At 44.2% G+C, this 7,404-nt stretch overlaps 1 protein-coding gene and 1 pseudogene across 1 annotated transcript in view; one reads left to right on the forward strand and one right to left on the reverse strand.

The window, feature by feature from the left end:
* SCAP (SREBF chaperone) overlaps positions 1-7,404 on the forward strand; it is a 109,949-nt gene that overhangs the window by 3,587 nt on the left and 98,958 nt on the right. The window lies entirely within an intron of this gene.
* Positions 6,270-6,422, reverse strand: LOC105540476 (annotated as a pseudogene).

Genomic DNA, 7,404 nt, shown 5'->3' on the forward strand with positions numbered 1-7,404 from the left:
GCCATCTCGGCTCACTGCACCCTCTGCCTCCCGGGTTCAAGCGATTCTCCTGCTTCAGCCTCCCGAGTAGCTGGGACTACGGGTGCCCGCCACCATGCCCGGCTACTTTTTTGTATTTTTAGTAGAGACGGGGTTTCACCGTGTCAGCCAGGATGGTCTCGATCTCCTGACCCCATGATTGCCCGCCTCAGCCTCCCAAAGGGCTGGGATTACAGTCGTGAGCCACCGCGCCCGGCTTGAGTGCTCTCTCTTTTCTTTTGCTATTGCGGTAAAAACAGCCCCTCTCTAGAGATCTCCATGTACTTTATAATCACTGGTTTGGGGCCCTTCCCCTGTTCCCCCAGTCACTGTCATGAGGTGGGTAAAAAGTTTACTCCAAGTTTATTACTAGAAAAATGGAGGCATATGCTATTCAGGTATTAAGTAAACTAAAAAAGGAAAGAAAATGGAGGCATAAAGATTGTGATTTACCTGAGATCGTATATGAACAACTACCCAGTTGGGAAAGGAACCGTGCCTGTGGACTTCACTGCATATATGTTTATTAACATTTGGTGGTAGACTTTAGGGATATTTTCTCTCAGAATCTAGCCATGCATGTGAATGTGCCTCAGGGATCCTGGAATGACAGGTTCATGTGCTGTTTGCTTACTCTCACCATTGGTGGTTGCCAGTGTTTTACTGGCTCTGACAGGTACTTCATATACAGTTTGTGTTATCACCCCTCGTTGAACAGATGAAAGGACTCCTAATGGGTTCTTACAAGGTCACCCAGCGTGTCAAGGGTGGATCATCCTTCAAACCAGGTCTGCCACACCTCTGCCACCTGAGCTCCTTCCGTTAGAACTTGCTACCTTAATGAGTTGGCTAAAGAAACAAGGTTCAGGTGTCGTCTTTTGCCACCCAAAGTAATAATTCTGGGTGATATTGAGTGCTTGTGCTGTTTAGGCACTGTCCCAGGTACTGTAATACTAGCTTATCTCACTTAGTTTTCATAATAACCAGATGAGATAACTCTGTTATCACCCCCTTTACGGAGAGTTTTAGGCAAGTGATTTGACTGGCCCTGGGTCACCTAGTGAATTTGAGACAGAGTATGTGTGCAAACTGAGATTTGGCTGACAAAAGAGTCCATGCTTTTATGCTGTTCTTGTACCTGCTGGCTTCCACAGTCTGTTTTTTTTTTTGGGATGGAGTTTCGCTCTTCTTGCTCAGGCTGGAGTGCAGTGGCGTGAGCTCAGCTCACTGCAACCTCCGCCTCCCAGGTTCAAGCGATTCTCCTGCCTCAGCCACCCAAGTAGCTGGGATTACAGGCATGCGCTACCATGCCCGGCTGATTTTGTATTTTTAGTAGAGGCGGGGTTTCACCATGTTGGTCAGGCTGTTCTCAAACTCCCGACCTCAGGTGATCCGGCTGCCTCGGCCTCCCACAGTGCTGGGATTACAGGCGTGAGCCACTGCAGCCAGCCCACAGTCTTTTCTGTTGCTCATTGGCAGGTAAGGGTAGTGGAAGAAGGTGGTAGGGGTGATGGGAGGAAGCCTGCGTCACTGACTCGAGTGTCGGGATGGTGGAACTCAACAAGGTGACAGCAATTTGACCACTGCCATTTGGCAGTTTCTGGTTAAGCAGTCAAGGGCATTAACTTAGAATGGTTGCAGGGATGCTAAGTCATAAGGCAGCTTTGCAGTGGGATCCAAAGTTGGTGTGTAAGCATAAAGATGCACGTGGATCTCAGGAAAAAAATAAAACTAATTTTCCTGTTTATTTCAGCCTCATTTAATTTTTTTTTCCTTTTTGAGATGGAGTTTCACGCACTCTGTTGCCCAGGCTGGAGTGCAGTGATGCTATCTTGGTCTCCTGCCTCAGCCTCCCAAGTAGCTGGGATTACAGGTGTGCACCACCACATCTGGCTAATTTTTGTATTTTTAGTAGAGATGGGGTTTCACCATATTAGTTAGGCTGGTCTCAAACTCCTGGCCTCAAGTGATCCACCCGCCTTAACCTTCCAAAGTGCTGAGATTACAGGCATGAGCCACCGTCATTACAGGCATGAGCCACCATAATAATTTTAGCATATACTTTATAATGTACACTGTATTATCACTGTAGTACATATATATATATAATTTATATGTAAGTGTGCATGTATTAGGAGCATATACTTGAATTTTTGTTGTTTGGGCATTCATGATCAAAACATTTGGTAACCACTGGTTTATTTGATATTTAGCATTTTCAGAAAGCGTAAAATATACAAGGTGTTGGCCAGGTGCAGTGGCTCATGCCTGTAATCTCAGCACTTTGGAAGACCGAGGTGGACGGATCACCTGAGGTCAGGAGTTCGAGACCAGCCTGACCAACATGTGTGAAACCCCATCTCTACTATAAATAGAAAAGTTAGCCAGGTGTGGTGGTGTGCGCCTGTAGTCCCAGCTACTCGGGAGACTGAGGCAGGAGAATTACTTGAACCTGGGAAGCGGAGGTTGCAGTAAGCCCAGATCCCGCCACTGCACTCCAGTCTGGGCAAAAAGAGCAAGACTCCGTCTTAAAAAGAAAAAAAAAAATTGCAGTCACTAATGTGAAAGAGGTCTTTGTGTCTCACACATAGCACCTGTCTTAAATTTGAAGCTATGGTGACCAGTAATGGTCCCTTAGACAAATCTAGATGTTAAAATTTTGTTGAACCTCTTCTATTTTAAACATCTTAATTTTGGTTGGAGGCCAGAGGGACTCAAATAATCAGTTCACACAAATATGACAATTATAGTGGTTGTATTTGTGCCATTCCCCAACCTCAGAGTATTTTCAAATCATCTGAATATTGAAATTTCAAATACGTTGATTTTTTATAATTTTACAAGTGAGACTTGGTTTTCTTCATTTCATTCCTCTGCATTCCTGATTTTTAAAATATCTTATTTCCCAGTTTATTTTACAGTTGAATAGATTAGTTTTTGTTTGTTTGTTTTGAGACAGGGTCTTGCTCTGTCACCCAAGGCTGGAGTGCAGTGGCGGGATCATAGCTCACTTGCAGCTTCAGTCTCCTGGGCTCAAGAGATTCTCCCACCTCAAGCTTCCCAAGTAGCTGGGACTACAGGCGCATGTCACCATGCGTGGCTAATTTAAAAAATATATATATTTTTTGAGATGGAGTCTCGCTCTGTTGCCCAGGCTGGAGTGCAGTGGTGCAATCTCAGCTCACTGCAACCTCCGCCTCCCGGGTTCACGCCATTCTCCTGCCTCAGCCTCCCTACTAGCTGGGACTTTAGACGCCCGCCACCATGCCTGGTTAATTTTTTGTATTTTTTAGTAGAGACGGGGTTTCACTGTGTTAGCCAGGATGGTCTCGATCTCCTTACCTGCCTCGGCCTCCCAAAAGTGCTGGGATTATTGGTGTGAGCCATCGCACCTGGCCTTAAAAATTTTTTGTAGAGACAGGGTTTCAACTATGTTGCCCAGGCTGGTAGAGTTTGTGTTTTTTTTTTCCAAGACAGAGTTTTGCTCCTGTTGTCCAGGCTGGAGGGCAATGGCGCGATGGCTCATTGCAACCTCTGCTTCCTGGGTTCATTCTCCTGCCTCAACCTCCCTAGTAGCTGGGATTACAGGTGCCCGCCACCATGCCCTGCTAAATTTTTTTGTCTTTTTAGTAGAGACAGTGTGTCTCCATGTTGGCCTTGCTGGTCTTGAACTCCTGACCTTAGGTGATCCGTCCATCTTGGCCTCCCAAAGTGCTGGGATTACAGGCATGAGCCACCACGCCTGGCTGAGTTTGTTTTTAATTCAAGTCATCCTTGTTGCAAAATTAACAGGTAAGCAAAAAACCCCAAAGTTAAATTGTAACCCCATTGGTAACTACTATCAGGCTTCTTAGGCTTTTTATCATGCTTTCTTGCTTACTCGTTCTCTGTCTTATAGTAGGATCAGACTGTTTTGTATTCATTGTCTACATTATATTGTGAGGTTCTTTTCGTGGGTAAAACTGCATGACATTTTTGGTTTTTTGAACATAAAATCTCATTTATTTTTATGTTTTTCAATAATTTTATCCATTGAGCAGCCTTGTTCAGCCCAGTTTGCTGCATTTGGCTGTGGGCTTGGATTGCACCTTTTGGAAGACTGCACTGTCACTCACCAGGTCTCCAGTCATAGTCAGTAGTTTCCCACTCTCATGATCTGCCCCAAGCTGGCCTACCTAGTTAACCCTTCCTCCCTCTGAAAGGTCATGTTCATGCCTCATCTCCATGTTTTGATTAGGTCTCTTCTTTCAGGCCTGAGCCCTGGTAGAGTTTGACAGTGATGTGCATTTGTCACCTCCAGAGACAGTGACTATTAGAGACATATTTAGGAGACAGTTGAGATGTTACATTTCATGTTCTTGCCAGGAAGGATAATCTTGAATTCAACTCCCAAAAGCCACAGCTGAGCTCGACTGTGGAAAGAATATCCACTGAGTTGTGCTTGAAGGTACTTCAGTGTACCTGTTTCAGATCTGCAGTGTTTTGTCTTTGGGTGAAGCTAGATCATGAGAAAGCACAATTCTGGCCCTTCTTCCAGTTGTTTTCACTCATCTCACTTTGCATGGCCCCATCAGTTTATATTGCAGTCTTTATCAGAAGTTCCCAAGGGAACCTCTGAGGCTGCTGAGAAAATTTCTTCAGGTTGAGTGACTGGGATCGCTATACCTCTAAGTATACTGGAACTATGTCATTGATGTTTTTGTCTGTCTGCCTTGGCCACTAGGAAGCTCAGAGTCAGGTTTGTATCCAGGGTCTTCCAGCTTGTGCTTAGTGTATTAATCTTCTAGATTGTTTTTAATGGTTTCTGCTCTTTGTCTCAGGTTTTACTATAAAATACATAACACATTTCCTTCCTGTTCTAAATATTACTGTGATCATATTCTTATAGCCAAATCTTTGTTCTCATTTTTATTTTCTATTATTTTTTATACTGTTGAATCCCTCTGAGCCTTGCCTTTCCCTGCTTCCTCCTCTGTACTCATTTTTGCCAAAATTTTTAAGGGGATAAATTCTTGAAAAGCTTTGCACATTTTGAGGACTTGTTTTTAAATATTTATTATAGTAAAATTCAAATATACATCCAAATAGAGAGCAATAAGCCCTTGTGTACCTGTCACTCAGTTATATCTGTCATTTAGTCATTAACTCGGGGACACTCTTATTTCATCTGTATCCTTTAATCCTCATTATGCTTTTTTTGGAGGGGAGAAGTTTATTAATTGATAGGTGTTACTTTGGGGTAAATGAGGAGGGAGCCAACTAGTATGCTGGGGAACTGTAAGGTTCTTTTTTTTTGAGACAGAGTTTTGCTCTTGTCGCCCAGGCTAGAGTGCAGTGGTGTGATCTCGGCTCACTGCAACCTCCGCCCCCCGGGTTCAAGCAATTCTCCTGCCTCAGCCTCCCAAGTAGCTGGGATTATAGGTGCCTGCCACCATGCCTGGATAATTTTTGTATTTTTAGTAGATGGGATTTCACCATGTTGGCCAGGCTGGTCTTGAACTCCTGACCTCTGGTGATCCGCCCGCCTCGGCCTCCCAAAGTGTTGGGATTACAGTTGTGAGCCACTGTGCCCTGCCAAGGTTCTTTTCTTTGGGATCCTTTCCTGTCCTTAGAGAAGACCTTTTAGCTTTCTGCCTGAGGAGCTGATGCCTAGTTGTCAGGTTTTCTTCTTGCCAAGATAGCAGTGTTAACTCCTGTGTACAGACATTCACTTAATCCTTTTTACCAGTCCCACATCTCACTCCAGCCCTATGCTATACCTGGATTTCTCCATCCCAAGCCCCTTTAGGGTGTCTAGTGCCAGTCTTCTTCCTCATTGGCTGTGTCCCCCAGAGTTCTTTTTTATTTTTCCCAATGGTAATGCACTTACTGAGGAGATGCAGCAATCTTCTTACCTGATCGATCCTACATATAACCATTGGCCTAAATGTATGATGGTTTGCCAGCATCAGCAGTAAGACTTTTTTACCCCAGTAGTGGGGTAAAAAACAAGTTCTTTTAAGGCTAGATCTTGATCCCCTGTTCTAAACTGACCAACTTAATCTAAAAATAGTCTGCAGCATGTAAATATTTTAGGATTACAGCCATCTGTATACACACTTAAAAGTAGTTTTGCTACCATTACCTTAGTCTAAAAGAGTAATCTAAGAATGCCAAACGTTATTTTGTTCGAATGCCATGGTTATTTTAATTTAAAAGCATTTCTTTCAAAGCTGCTTCTCTCTTTACAACAGTAGAACTCTGGCAGCGAATTAAGAGGTCAAAGATTCAGTGAAACTGTGGCTGATTTCTGGTTCCAATCTGGGAGCTCTCTTTGCACTATGATCAAAATGGAGTTTTGCCAGCTGCCCAGGGTAATAGCCTTGCAGGTCTCTTCCTTGTTGAGCAATGAATATAAGTTCCATATGGCTGGAGAGGCCTCACAATCACGGCAGAAGGTGAAAGAGGAGCAAAGGCATGTCTTACATGGTGGCAGGCAAGCCTCTTCTCATTATACTTTTAAAATTATTTGGCCGGGTGCAGTGGTTCATGCCTGTAATCCCAGCACTTTGGGAGGCCAAGGTGGGCGGATCACTTAAGGTCAGAAGTTTAAGACCACCCTGGCCAACATGGTGAAACCTTGCCTGTACTAAAAATACAAAAATTAGCAGGGCATGGTGGCACGCACCTGTAATCCCAGCTACTCGTAATTCCAGCTACTCGGGAAGCTGAGGAGGAATTGTTTGAACCTGGGAGGTGGAGGTTGCAGTGAGCCAGGATTGCATCACAGCACTCCAGCCTGGGTGACAGAGCAAGACTCTGTCTCAAAACAAACAAAAAAAAGTTATTTGGTGATTTTTTTTTTTTGAGACAAGAGTCTGCTTGTCACTCAGGCTGGAGTGCAATGGTGCGGTCTCTGCTCACTGCAACCTTTGCCTCCCAGGTTCAAGAGATTCTTCTGCCTCAGCTTCCCAAGTAGCTGGGATTACAGGCATGTGCCACCACACCCGGCTAATTTTTGTATTTTTTGTAGAGATGGGGTTTCACCATGTTGGCCAGGCTGGTCTTGAACTCCTGACCTCAAGCGATCTGCCCGCCTTGGTCTCCCAAAGTGCTGGGATTGCAGGCATGAGCCAACGTGCCTGGACCATTTTAACCGTTTTTAAGTGTAGTATTTGGTTATATTAAGTGTATTCACATTGTTATGCAACCATCATCACTACCCATTTCCAGAATGTTTTCATTATTCTACATAGAAACTGTCTATCCAGGGCCAGTGGGTGGGAATTGGTATCTCATTGTGATTTTGATTTGCATTTGCTAAGGAATATTGATGTTGAGCGATTTTTCATGTGTTGATTGGCCATCTGTATATCTTCTTCTTTGCTGTTTGGATTTTTTTTTTTT

The sequence above is a fragment of the Mandrillus leucophaeus genome, unplaced genomic scaffold (assembly GCF_000951045.1).
Source record: "Mandrillus leucophaeus isolate KB7577 unplaced genomic scaffold, Mleu.le_1.0 Scaffold22, whole genome shotgun sequence".
Lineage (NCBI taxonomy): Eukaryota > Metazoa > Chordata > Mammalia > Primates > Cercopithecidae > Mandrillus > Mandrillus leucophaeus.